The sequence below is a fragment of the Meriones unguiculatus genome, chromosome 1 (assembly GCF_030254825.1).
Source record: "Meriones unguiculatus strain TT.TT164.6M chromosome 1, Bangor_MerUng_6.1, whole genome shotgun sequence".
Lineage (NCBI taxonomy): Eukaryota > Metazoa > Chordata > Mammalia > Rodentia > Muridae > Meriones > Meriones unguiculatus.
This window is the reverse complement of record NC_083349.1, coordinates 60503063-60516503: the sequence shown is the minus strand read 5'-3', so window position 1 is coordinate 60516503 and position 13441 is coordinate 60503063. Positions and strand designations below refer to the sequence as shown.

The 13441-nt window shown below is 45.1% G+C and overlaps 1 pseudogene; it reads left to right on the top strand.

The window, feature by feature from the left end:
• Nucleotides 1-11463: 11463 nt before the first annotated feature.
• Nucleotides 11464-13441, top strand: part of LOC110556848 (heme-binding protein 1-like) — a 6951-nt pseudogene continuing 4973 nt past the window's right edge.

Genomic DNA, 13441 nt, shown 5'->3' with positions numbered 1-13441 from the left:
GCTGGTTTCCAAACAGGAACTTCAGAAGCCAGATGGCTTGGAATGACATGATTTAAGTTCTGACAGACTGTAACTGCCAGCCCAGACTGCCACCTCTTCAAAGCCATTTGTCACAATTGAAGGAGAAATTAAACCTTCCATGACAAAAACAGGCTAAAGGAACTCATCACCACTAAGCCAGCTCTACAGCACAGGAAGGAAGGAGTCTTCTAAACTGAAGAGAAAGACAAGCACATCCCCAGGCTGCAAGAAAGGGTTAGCCACACAAGAACAGTAGTTAAGCAACTGAGAAGTAAGATATCACAAGAAGCCAACAAAACTGCAGAAAATAATACATAAGTTTTTTGTTTTGGGTTGTTTGTTTGTTTTTTCAAGACAGGGTTTCTCTGTGTAACAGAGCAGGGCTAGCCTGGACTCACTTTGTAGACCAGGCTGGCCATCTAACTCACAGAGATCCACCTGTCTCTACTTCCCCAGAGCTGGGATTAAAGGTGTGTGCACCACATCCAGCCTAATATAGTTTTTTAATAGTTATAGGTATAGTGGGGTCAATTCCCCAATCAAATGACACATTTAAAAGATTCTACTTTTAAAATAGGATTGGCACCAGATGCTAAGTCATTGCAAGATGACTTAGCAGGTAAAGCAACAAAAGCCTGATGACTTGAGTGCTGGATCCCACAGTGGAAGGAGAACTAGCTCACAAAGTTATTCTCTGAGTTCCATGTCACACATCACATACACATATACAGAGGAAGAAAGAAAGAAAGAAAGAAAGAAAGAAAGAAAGAGAAAGAAAGAAAGAAAGAAAGAAAGAAAGAAAGAAAGAAAGAAAGAAAGAAAGAAAAGGAAGAAAGAAAGAAAGAAAGAAAGGAAGGAAGGAAGGAAGGAAGGAAGAAAGAAAGAAAGAAAGAAAGAAAGAAAGAAAGAAAGAAAGAAAGAAAGAAAAGAACAGGATTCGTTAATTCATTGTCTCTCAAACTCTAAGAAACACACCTCACCAACAAAGAAAGATGCTACCTTAGGGGTAAAAGATGGGGGGGATCAAAGTAGGAAACAAGTACCTGTAGCTGTTTTAACATCGACAAAACAGACTTCAAACACAAAACTGTCAGAAGAGATTTTTTTTTAAATAGTCACTTCACCCAATGAAGGGAAAAATTCATCAACAGGACTCAATTTCACAACACAAGTTTTAGGAGATAAGTCACAGATTAACCACAAAACACTTGGTGTGGTGGTACACACCTTTAACCCCAGAGCCTGGAAGGCAGAGGCAGGTGGATCTCTGTGAGTTCCAGGCCTGTCTGATCTACACATCAAGTTCCAGGAAAGCCAGGCTTATCTAATGAGACCCTGTCTCAACAAAACCAAAAAACCCACCACACGATAGTAGGGTACTTCAATATCTCACTCTCATCTCTAGCTAGGACATCCCACAAAAAAATAGACAAAACTATCTGAGTTCAATGTTATCACAGATAAGACGGATCTAACATATTTATAGAACACTCAGTCAGCCAGAAGTTTACATATGCAGTGCAGTGGTTAAAAATAAAAAAGGAACTCCACCTCAAAACAAGGCAGAAAAAGAAAATTGATCCCTGAAACATGTCATCATTGTGACACTTTTTGCTCTTGCAAAAGGCCCAGGTTGAATCCCCACATTCACCTCTGTAACTCCCGTTCCGTGTATACTAGGCATGCAAATGGGGCACAGACATACATGTGGACAAAACACTCATACACAAAGATTAAAAGAAAAAGTTTGAATTAAAAAAATAGAAAATGGGTCTTAAGAATAACATGAATGGAGAAAACACCCTGATAGCCGAAATAATCTTGAGCTAAAAGAATGATGATGTCAGTGCCATCTTGCTTGACTTCAAGTCACACTGCAGTGTCAAGGTAACAAAACCAATATGGTTCTGGCACACACACACAAAAAAGACATGGTATCAATGGTACCGAAAAGAATATGCAGATACAGCCAAGTACAGTTGCGCACACCTTTGATCCCAGCAGTTGGGAGGCAGAAGCAGGGGGATCTCTGTGAGTTTGAGACCAACCTGGTCTGTACAGTGAGTTCCAGGAACAGCCAAGGCTACATAGAGAAATACTATCTAAAAAACAAAACAAAAATGACCCAGATTATGCACATAGCCACCTGATATTTGACAGTGATGACAAAGGCATAAATTGAAGAAAAGTCAGCATTTTTAACACACGGTGCTGGAGCAACTGGCTATCCACAGGTAGACAAATAATGATACTGGATCCCATCTCCCATCTTCTTCAAGAATCTACTACAAACTGGATCAAAGACCTTCATGTCAGACCAAAACTCTGAAACGATTAGAGGGAAAAGTGGGATTAGGACTGGCCCCAAACCTACCATAAGCTGGCGAAGGCCAAGGATGACTTTGAGCTTGGATATTCAATATCAGCCAAAAGCCAAGAACTGATGACTTTGAATTTCTTTGTAAAATTTTTGTTACACACATTTGCTGGTGGGGGCAGGGCCCAGGCCACAGTGCATGTGTGGAGATGAGAGGACAACTGGCTTAGTGGTAGAACATGTACACAACATATATGAGGCATGTTACCTGGGGTACCCACATGTGTGCACACACGCACACACAATCTGGTAGCAAGAGCTGGACGTGGTGGCAGAAGCAGACATATCTCTACAAATGAAGCCAAGTCTGGCTTACATATGGAGTTCCAGGCCAGCCAAGGCTACACAGTGAGACTCTTGTCTCGAAAAACAAACAAACGAAAAAAAATCTAGTGTTCGTGACCGTAACAGCTAACATTTACTGTTTGGCTGTGTGCCGGACATTGGCTGCGAACTCAATAGCAAGTCTGAAGAATACAAAATAAGCTACCAGGTGTAGATGACACAGCTAGCCAGGAACTATAAATATCTTCCTAAGGGTGCCCGCAACCTTGAAACGCTGAGGAGATTCAGAGGAAGCAAATGAGTGGCCGAGGGAAAAGCATGCTCTGTGGTACTGGTAGTGCAAAGGACCTTAGGAGAAAGCGCTGCCCAAGTCGCACCCTGGAAAGAGACTTCTGGGTTCAATAGGCCAAGTAGGATGTCAAGGGTTCAGTGTGACCCAGGAAGCCCTGAACACTTGCCGGCCCTCGGCCGCAAGGGGATGGAAGTTCAAAGACTCTTTCTACAGCTGGGAGAAGGACTTTGAGGGTAAAAAAATATATGTGTGTGTGTGTGTATACATATATATATATGGAAAAATACTCAAGCCCTATGGGTGAAACAAGGTCCATGCTGGAGAAATCGCCCTGCTATTGCCCTGGAAGGGCCTCTGGAAGCAATAGGTACAGGACAGCTACTCACGTAATAGGGTCCTGTTGCTTCATGCCCTGTGGCGCGTCTGCCTCCATGACTTGCTGCTTTCTTTTATCTCCAGATCACCTGGCTGGCAGGCTGAGTCACTGTAAGTTAACGTGGATCTTGACACTTCACCTGAGTCGCTTTGTTCTTCGAGATCATTTCTACTGATTCCCTGGGACATGGTTCTCAGGTTTGTCTGCGGAAAACAGCCAGCTCCTTTAAACCTCCCCCCTGCGTGTCTAAGAGCTTGAACCCCACCACCAAACCTGGAAAGTATCCATCCAGCAGCGGGGTCGGATGCCAGGGCTCTTTCCTTAGTGAGACGCCAAAACACCGTTTTCTGTGCGCCCTGTTTCCAGCCTTGGCGCCCGCCCTCTCCGCGTTCTCAGCTGTGCTCGCCCACGCTCCCAGCTCCTGGGGCTCGCGCTTGGAACAGAGGTTCTCAACCTCTGGCTCATGACCCCTCGGCACATCTCTATCTCCCAAAACATTTACATTACAGTTCATAAAAATAGCAAGACTTCTTTCTGTACCAAAGATGGGAAGTACACGGATTAGTGTTCTGAATAGGTACCTGCTTCCCACTGTTTCACGCCTTTAAGACTTGACTATGATTAATTGATGTGAATCTAAGTTATTATATTTTTCTCGGTTGTCTCTGAATCTTGTGGGTTTTTTTTCCAGGCCATGTGTCTTGTCTCCCCCAGTTTATAAGAACTTTTCTGAGAGTCAAGGTCATGTCTGCCATACCATTCAACCTATCAAACCCTCAGGAATTTACCTCCAAAGAAATCCCATTGCCTTCTCCACTAATCCCACTAGTCGAAGGCAGCAATCTAGAGCACAGCCAAACTAGGCCATTCAAACAAAGCCTTAAGTATTATAGCCTCGTATATTGAAAGACAAACATTTCACAAGGAGTTTGCTTGCCAAGGAGTGGAAAAAGATAGAGAGGAAAGGAGCTTGGCAGTGAGGGTCCCCTCATCAGAGATAAGATTTTGGCAAGACACACAGCAGCTGAGAATGGCCGTGTACAGCTGAAATCTCAACACATGGGAGCTAAAGCCAAGACGATCAGGAGTCAAAGTTCATCCTAACCTATAGCAAGTTTGAGTTCAAGGCCAATGACCTGGGTTTTATGAGACACTGTCTCAAAAGAAAAAAAAATTCTAACCATAGCTTCTCTGCCACCCTGCAGATGGGGTGGTGCAAGTCAGCCTGTCTTCAGCGGGGGTGGCTGGGCTTCGGCCTGATGCTCTGTGTATTCAAATGCTGAGGTCTGGGCCCCGAGATCTGGCTGCAGTCCAGATCTCAATGTTGTGTAAACTTTGCTCCCCACTTATCTCTGATTGGTTAATAAAGAAGCTGCCAATTCTGGGTAGAGATTAGTAGTCGGGGCTTCCGTTCCCAGTCTTGGTCATCTCAGGTAGAGATGACGAGGTGGGGAGAGGAAAGGAAAGGAGAAAATAGAGAAGAAGAGGAAGAGAAAGACATAGCAAGAAAATTTGACCTGATGGAGCAGAAACAACCCAGACAGGACCAACATAGCAAGTAATGAGGGCACACGGCTGGGAAACAGCAAGGCTAGCATACAGGATTAGTATAAATTGATGTCTGCTCAGATATAGGCCAAAGTTTATAACATTTTCATTGTTTTTTTGTTGTTTGTTTTTTGTGTTTGTTTTGAGAAAGGGTTCCTTTCTATAGCCTTGGCTGTCCTGGACTCTCTGTGTAGACCATGCTGGCCTCGAATTCACAGAGTTCCACTTGCCTCTGCCTCCCAGAGGGCTGGGATCACAGGCGTGTACCACCACACCTGGCTGCACTTAATAATAAATTTAATAAGTCTAGGTAGTTTATTTGGGAGCTAGAGCAGGTAATTAGAAAAGCCCCTCAAAATATAAATTATCACCATCGGGATGCCAGAACACCGTTTTCTGTATGTCCTTTGTTTCCTACCTTGATGTCTGCCTATAATGCCAGGATCATGGGACCCTCAGAGACCACCAGAAGATGACTCAATGCAAGAGCAAGAGAGCTTTATTAAGAGAGCGATCGAACTCAGGACCCAAGTGTAACTGACGCAACAGTAGAGAAGTGTGGGACCCCGAGCCCTGAGTGAGCAGCGTTTTTAAAGGGAAGGTCTATAAGCAGGGGTGCATGTGCTTCCATGACAGCAAGCAGAGGGGGCACAAGTCTTGATGCTACAGGATTAGGTAAAAGTTAGAGGAGCGAAGTGGCCTTCTCTGAGGCACATGATCACAATTGCTATTCTTCTAAACTATATCTGAAACACTGGGGAGAATTTTCCCAGCCGATTCTCATTATTTCCAGGGAGGTTGTCTCTATTTTCTATGAAGTATTTATTCTGTGATATTTCCTGGAGGCTGTTGTTAGGAGAGTTAACTTTGTTGTCTGCCAAGTGCACATTCTGTGATATTTCCTGGTACCTGAGTTCAGCTCTCAGTCAAGATGGCTCTCTATTTCAAAATGGAGTCACCCAGGCTAACTTAAACTCTTCATACCCTCTACCATGTTCTCAGCTGTGTTTCTCCCACACTCTCAACTTCTGGGGCTCATGCTTAGAGCAGAGGTTCTCAACCTGTGGGTCGAGACCCCTTCGGCAAACTTTGGCCTCTAAAAATATTTACATTTTTAAGATTCATAACAGTAGCAAAATTACAGTTATGAAGTAGCACAGAAAATACTTTTATGGTTGGGGGTCACCACACATGAGTTGTATTAAATGGTCACAGCATTAGGAAGGTCAAGAACCACTGGCTTACAGGGTTTCCTGGTTCTGGACCTGGGAGGGCAGAGGAGTTTTATAGGGGAATGATGGGGGGTATAGAGCTCCCTTACTTAGGAACAGAAGGGAAGGTGCCTTTCCTTTAAATGACTTGCACCTGCATCCCTTCTTGAAGATGCCAACATCTTCAGCTTCCTCTTGTCCATCTCAGCCATCACTCACATGTCAGTTTACCAAGGTGAGGTATGTGACCCAGTGCTCCTCCAAAACTTAACATAACCATATGTTAAGGGGGCATGGGCTGGAGAGATCGCTCAGTGGTTAAGAGCGCTTTGTTGCTCTTGCGGAGAACCCGGGTTCAGTTCCGGCACCCACATGATGGTTCACAGCTATCTGAAACTCCAGTGCCGGGAGATCCAGTGACCTCCAAGGCTGCAGGGGACACCATGTCGCACGTACACACAGCAAAGCACAAGCTGGAGGTTGGAAGCCAGAACATGCTGACCTCACTCTTCTCGGCCTTGTGATTGTTCACTGCCTCAGTTAAATTACGCCAGAAGCTACAGGGACAGGGCCCAGGAGCAGGACGGAGCTTGGAACGCACCTTGAAGGCAGACGGATCTTCTTGTTCTGAGTTAGAGGCTTGCTATGTAGCCCAGGCTGGGCTACAGCTCTTGATCCTCCTGCCTCAGCCTCTGGAGGGCTGGAATGACAGGGCTGAGTCACCACAGTGTCCAGCCTGCTCATCCTGAAAATCACCCTAACTTGGATCACTTGCTTCCTTCTTTCTGCCAACACACACACCCCACTAACACGTGTACCACACCTACACTCACGAAGGCACACAGGTACCCACACACTGCTGCACAGAGTCCATGCTGTCTTAGAACTTACTATACATAGTCCAAGGCTCCAACTTGAGGCAATCCTCTTACTTCAGTCCCTGAGATTTCAGTTGCTAACTCCCACAGCCAGCTTTCTTGCACCCCCAGTCCCCCCACGACCTTTTTTTTTTCTTTCTTTCTTTCTTTCTTAACTGGACTCTTGTAGTCCAGGCTGGCCTTGAATTTGCTGAGCAGCAAAAATGTCACCCCCACCTACTTCCAGTGAGGGGTTTACGGGTGGTCTCCTTTGTTGCTTAGGCTCAAACAGAGCAGGCAAGCACTACCGACTGAGCTATCCCCCAGCCTTCTTCTAATCATTTAAAAAACAATTTTTACAGTAATTTATTGGGTGAAGCACATGTGTATGTGTGCAGGAGTCAGTTCTCTCTTCCTGCCACGTGGTTCCCAGGGATTGAACTCAAGTTGCCAGGCTTGGCAGCAAGCACCTTTATCAGCTGAGCCATCTTGCTGGCCCCATTTTAAAAAAAAATTTTTTTTTAAATAAAATAAAATATCACTTTTACATGATGTGCTTATGTGCCTTGACTGCATAAATGAGTGTGTGTCACAGGTATGTCTGGTGCTTGTGGAGCCTGAAGAGGGCATTGGATACCCTGGGACTGGAGTAACAGCTAAACATGAGCTGCCCTGTGGGTTTTTTGGGGGAGCAGGAAGTGCTCTTAACCACTGAGCCATTTGAATCTTTCTTTGTTGGTTAGTGGGGTTAGTTTTTCCAGACAGCATTTCTCTGTGTGGCCCTGGATGTCCTAGAACTCACTATGTAGACCATGTTGGCCTTGAACTCACAGAGATCCACCTGCCTCTGCCTCCTGAGTGTTGGGTTACTGTGCCTCTACCACATTTGAGTCATTTTTAAGAGTTCAATTCTATTCACAGTGGGTTCTTTAGTTTGGCTGGAGGAGCTCAAGCTCCTGCCCTGGGCATCCTGTGCTACATAAGTGTTCTGTCCCAGCCCACATTCCCAGTGTTTAGTAACTGCTGTGGCTCTTTCCAAAGCTTTTCGTCACTGCCTCAGAAACTGTATGCATTAAGCAACAAGCACCCCTGTTCTCTTCCCTCCAGCTCCTGATAACCTCTCATCTATTTTTTCTCTTTCTCTCTTTCTTGTCTCCTTATTTCGGGGAAAGGGAGGCCATGTTCGTAGGGTTTTGTTTATTTTGCTTTGTTTTCTGGGAAAGGGTCTCTGTATGTAGTCTGTAACTCAGGCTGCTCTTGCATCCACGCCAGTCTTCAAGCCTCAGCTTCTTAAGTACTGAGAATTCAAGCATGCACCACCACATTCATCTTGGAATCTAATTTCTGGCCCTAAGAATTTTCCTATTTTAGATTTTTATCAGCAGTAGAATCATCATAGTTTTCTTTTTTTTTTAAAAAAAAAAAAAGTGTATAAGCCAAGCATGGAGGTACACACATTTAATCTCAACATTAGGGAGGCAGAGGAAAACAGATCTCCGTGAGTTTGAGGCCAGCCTGGTCTACAAAGCAAGTGCAGGACAGCCAAGGCTACACTGAGAGACTCTGTCTCAAAAAACAAACTTTGTAGACCAGGCTGGCCTCGAACTCACAGACACCCACCTGCCTCTGCCTCCCTTCTGGGATCACAGGCGTGCATCACCATGCCTGCTGTTGCTGCTAGGTTCTAACCATGCTGTCTTCTCTACTGTTCTTCAACAGTAGCATGGGCCCCCCACAGCTGCTTTGCACCTGCAGCTCCTCCTGCCTGAAATACTTCTGAAACTTGGTGTCTCCTGATTTTGTTCACTGTGCAGGTCAGTCGAGTCCTTTCCTGCCCAAGATGTTCACTGGCTCCCCATTACCTACTAAGCTAAGCTACTGGTGATCTCCCCAAAGGCAATCGTGGGATTAGATCATCCTCTAAGGAAAAGTCCAGATGCATTAGTTAACATAGGAGTGCCAGCACCTGCCTACAATCCCAGCTTTGGAGGGAGGGGTCTGAAGCAGGGAGATTGCTTTGACTCTGACCTTTCTGAGCTATAGAAACTGTCTCACAAAACAAACAGTCACACATGGAAACAGCTCATTGTTACCCACATATGCCTTTTGCAACTAATTTGTCCTGAAGAAGTTAGAACAAAGCAATATTACTCAAGCTAGGTGTATGCAAACGTGTGCAGTATTCTAAACAATGAAGCAATAGAGTAAGCCATGCGGGAACTCTTACTGTTCCTACTGCCAGGATGGACAGACCCTGTAATAGACTGAGCGCTGGGTACATAGACTCCCCCAAATGGCAGTCCAGTCACAGAGATCAATTCTTTCTAGATTAAAGGCTTTGCTAGATGCCAAAACAAAGCTTAAATATAAGCCAAGAGGATCTACCTAATTCCAAATAACCTAATTGTACACCAGAAAGAGAGGGAGGAAAAAATAGCATTGTTTGGATCAGTGGTTCTCAACCTTCCTAAAGCTGCCTCTGACTTCTATACACTTGCTGTGACACGCATGCAGTATGTACAAATGTGCATGCACACACACACACACACACACACAGACACACACACACAAGTAAATGTTAAAAAGACTGATTTCTTATATGAGCTAATGTATTTGTCACACAACATGCAAGAGGAAGACTGAGGAAAAGTCCTCTGAGTTGGCTCTCTCCCTCATATGAGTCCTGGGGACCAAATCAAATTCATCAGGCTTGGCCACAGGCACCCTTACATAGTAAGCCACCACACCAACCCTTTACTATAATAAAACTCTCTAAGGAAATGGAGAGATGGCTCAGCGCTTAAGAGAGCTCACTGCTGCTCCTGTAGAAGACCAGAGTCCTCAACACCCATAAAAGGCAGCTCCAGAGACCTCTCATCTGGCCTCATCTGGTACACATAAACCCACACAGGCATATACATATGAAGAAAAAAGAAATACAGTCTTTCTTGAAATACTCATCAGAACAACATAAGGGAAGATTTACTTGGGCTTCAGAGGTTTCAATCCATTCTTCTTGGCGCTGTTGACTCTGGGCCCAAAGTGAATTAGGGCACGTGAGAAGATGCGTGTTAGGCAGCGCCTACTCACCCTTGGAGGACAAGAAGCAAGGGCTGGGACAAGACGTGCGCCTCAGGGACGTGCCCTGAGGTTCACATGCTGCGAGGCCCCACTGAAAGTGTCTAAAACCTCACAAACAGCACTGCCACACTAGGAGTAAGCCTTTACACCCACAGCAAAATGCTCTGCTTCAAGACAGCCCCGAGGCGCAACCTCTGGGGACTAGATTCCAAGGCTCCACCTTCATTGAGGGATGGGAGCATTTACACAAAAGGCCTTAAGATGTCTCTTTTGTCTCTTCCACAGCCCAAAGGCACCACAAAATGGCTTCCGACCTTAAATATGTTGGTGTCTTGATCCTGGACTCCCCAAGATTCAGCTTGTTCTTCCTCCAACTCTGCAACCTCATCAGAATCTAAGTTATCCTCAGAGTCTTCCTCTAACAAGACATTATTATCATCAGGAGGGACATATAACTCTTCAGGAGGAGCTGATGATTTAATCTCTTTTTGTCTTGAAGCTTTCCTCTTTCTCTCTAACCTCGAAAGTTTCACTTTCTCAGTTCTGTGCTGCATATACAGACTGTCTCTAATTAAATTCCATACAAAAACATGAGGCTACTGCCTTGTCCCACTTTAACTCTCAAATTTTACTCACCACTCCCTTTTTACCTTATGATCCAAGCTCGCTAACACCCGCGGTGTCCTTCACTGCTTTCCCATACGTATCTCAGTCCCTGTTCGGGTGCCAACCTGTGGGATCCCTCCGGCAAAGTCGAACAGTTCTTAAGTGGGGAGTGAGGATTGAAAGAAAATTAATAAACAAACACACTATACATGAGAACTGTTCAAGAGGGCTTCCAGCAGAACCTAGTCACTCAGGTCTATTCCAATAATACCTTTTCATAATCAGAGAAAAAAAGCACCTCAGTACAATGAAGCAGTTAGTGGAGAAGCCAAACTTGCTTACCTCGACCTCTTGTCCGTGTGAGCCTTAAAGGAAGCAAAGCATCCTGCGTATCCCTGACTCCAGGTGAAGGCTAGTGCAAAAACATGTTTTTCTCTGAGAGAGCAATAGCAAAGCAGCCTGATAAACCAGCGGCTCTCCACATTCAGGAATGACAAGCAATTTCTCTTGACTGTTTGCAGGGGGAGGGGAGTACAAGAATAAAGAATAAAAGTCAGAATTTATAATCAAAACAGAAAAAAATAGACTTGGAAAAATTCTCAGCCTTGAAAAGGTCTTAAATGACATAGCATACAAGGCGTAGTCATAGTTAGTGAGAAGGATGAGGAAGGAAGATGGCTGGAGCCCTTTAAAGACTTGCTTGGGCACCACAGCAAAACCTCATCTAAAATGAAACAAAACCAAGAATCCAGGACTGCCTCTCGCCCTGTGGACCCTGCCACCTGCTACCCTGTTTCACCATTGCCTATATGCTCGTACTCAATAGCCCAGACCCCACACCACAGTGTATCCACAACATTGTGTTGGTCAGGAATTCACTGCTCCGGAGCATGGAGATGTGGCCTTGGCAGGTTTTGGGGGCAAGGAAGACCTCTCCTATGAGGAAAGAGCCTGTGAAGAAGGGAGTTTGCCACTGTGGAAGTGACAGACAAGCCTGTGGATGATGCACAGGGAAGCAATGCCTAAGATCATAAACTATGTGGACGGCACCAATGACAAAGAAATAGGCATGGGCATGACAGGCCCTAGTTCTTTCGCCGTGTTTCCCAATGAAGATGGCTCCCTTCAGAAGAAACTGAAAGTCTAGTTCTAGATTCCACACCAATTTCAAAGCAGCCCACCATCCCGGTGAGGAGAGTGGAGATCAAGGAACGAGGGCGGGCATCCCCACCATCCCGGTGAGGAGAGCGGAGATCGAGGAACGGGGGCACCATGGTCTACTCCACGCAATTCGGTGGCTGTGCCAAGGAAGCAGACTACATTGCTCATGCCACCCGGCTACGCACCAGCCTGGAGGGCATGCCGGCCACCTACCAGGATGGAGTCTACTACTGCCCGGAATATGACCCTCCCATGAAGCCTGTGGAAGTCATAATGCAGCTGGGCTTGGGAAGATGTGAGTCACTGAGCTGAGAACACCCTTGAAGGGTGTCACTGTGTTCCCTGGCTTGGGGTCAAGAGCGGTCAGTGCTTCTCCAGTTCCAGCTTTCCTAAAAACTCCTCACTGCTGGTTTTCTGAAACAAGCCAAGGTTGGCAGCATCGCTCTTGCGGAGTTAGAAAATTCTCTGGTAGATCAGAAAAACCCCAGCAGCACTTTGTCATCCATCTGAGTCACTGAAAACTGATTTTTAAAAATTACGGAATTTGTACTTTTGTTAGTGAGCTGTGATTTATGTACGAGCTTTCATCTATGATTCTTTTAAGAACTTTGTCTAGAAAGAAAACAAAAATACAAATCTTTCACTTATGCAAAATAAATAAATAAATAAACAATAAAAAACGACCAAAAACAAAAAACAAACAACAACAACAACAAAAAACAATGATCCAGGTATGGTAGCATTCATACCTATAGTCCAAGAATTAGCGAAGTTGACAGAAGATTGTGGGTTTGAGGCCGGCCTGGGCTATGTGGTGAGTTCCAGGTCAGCGTGGAAAGACCTTATCTCAAAATAAATGACTAAGTCCTGGAGCAATGACTCTGCTCAAGAGTGCGTAGGACGACCAGCATTCAATTCCCTCCACCTCCACAGGGCAACTCACAGCCGGCAGTAACTCCAGATCAGCTTATCAGTGCCCTCTGCTGGCCTCTGCATGCGCCTGCAGCCACATGAGACCCACCTTACAACCCAAGCACACATCCTTACACATAAAAGGTTACATGCTCATTAAGACAGAGGAGAGAGAAAGTCTCGGCACACATACCACAGCACTCTAGTGGAGGTCAGAGGACAACTGTCAGGAGTTGTCTTCCACCTTGTGTGTCCCTGGGATCAAACTCAGGCTGTCAGACTTGGCAGCCAGCATTTTTTCCACTGAGCCATTTTGTTGACCCAAAAATTAGTAATTCTTAAATACATTTCTCTAATTTTTTATTTTTATTTCACACACACACACACACACACACACACACACACATATACACTCTGCCTGTGCTAGTGTCCTTGGTGCTGACATTTTTGTAGGCAATATTTTATCACTATAAAATAAAAGTTTCTAGCTGGACAGTGGTGGAGCACACCTTTAAACCCCCAGCACTCAGGAAAGCAGAGGCAGGTGGATCTCTGTGAGTTCAAGGCTAGCCTTGTCTACAGAGTGAGTACCAGGACAGCCAAAGCTATACAGTGAAACCCTGTCTTGAAAAACCAAAAATAAATATTTCTGGTGGACCAATCCACTGTAAGAATACTACAAAATGCTTTTACTCTGTATTTATTTACAACACA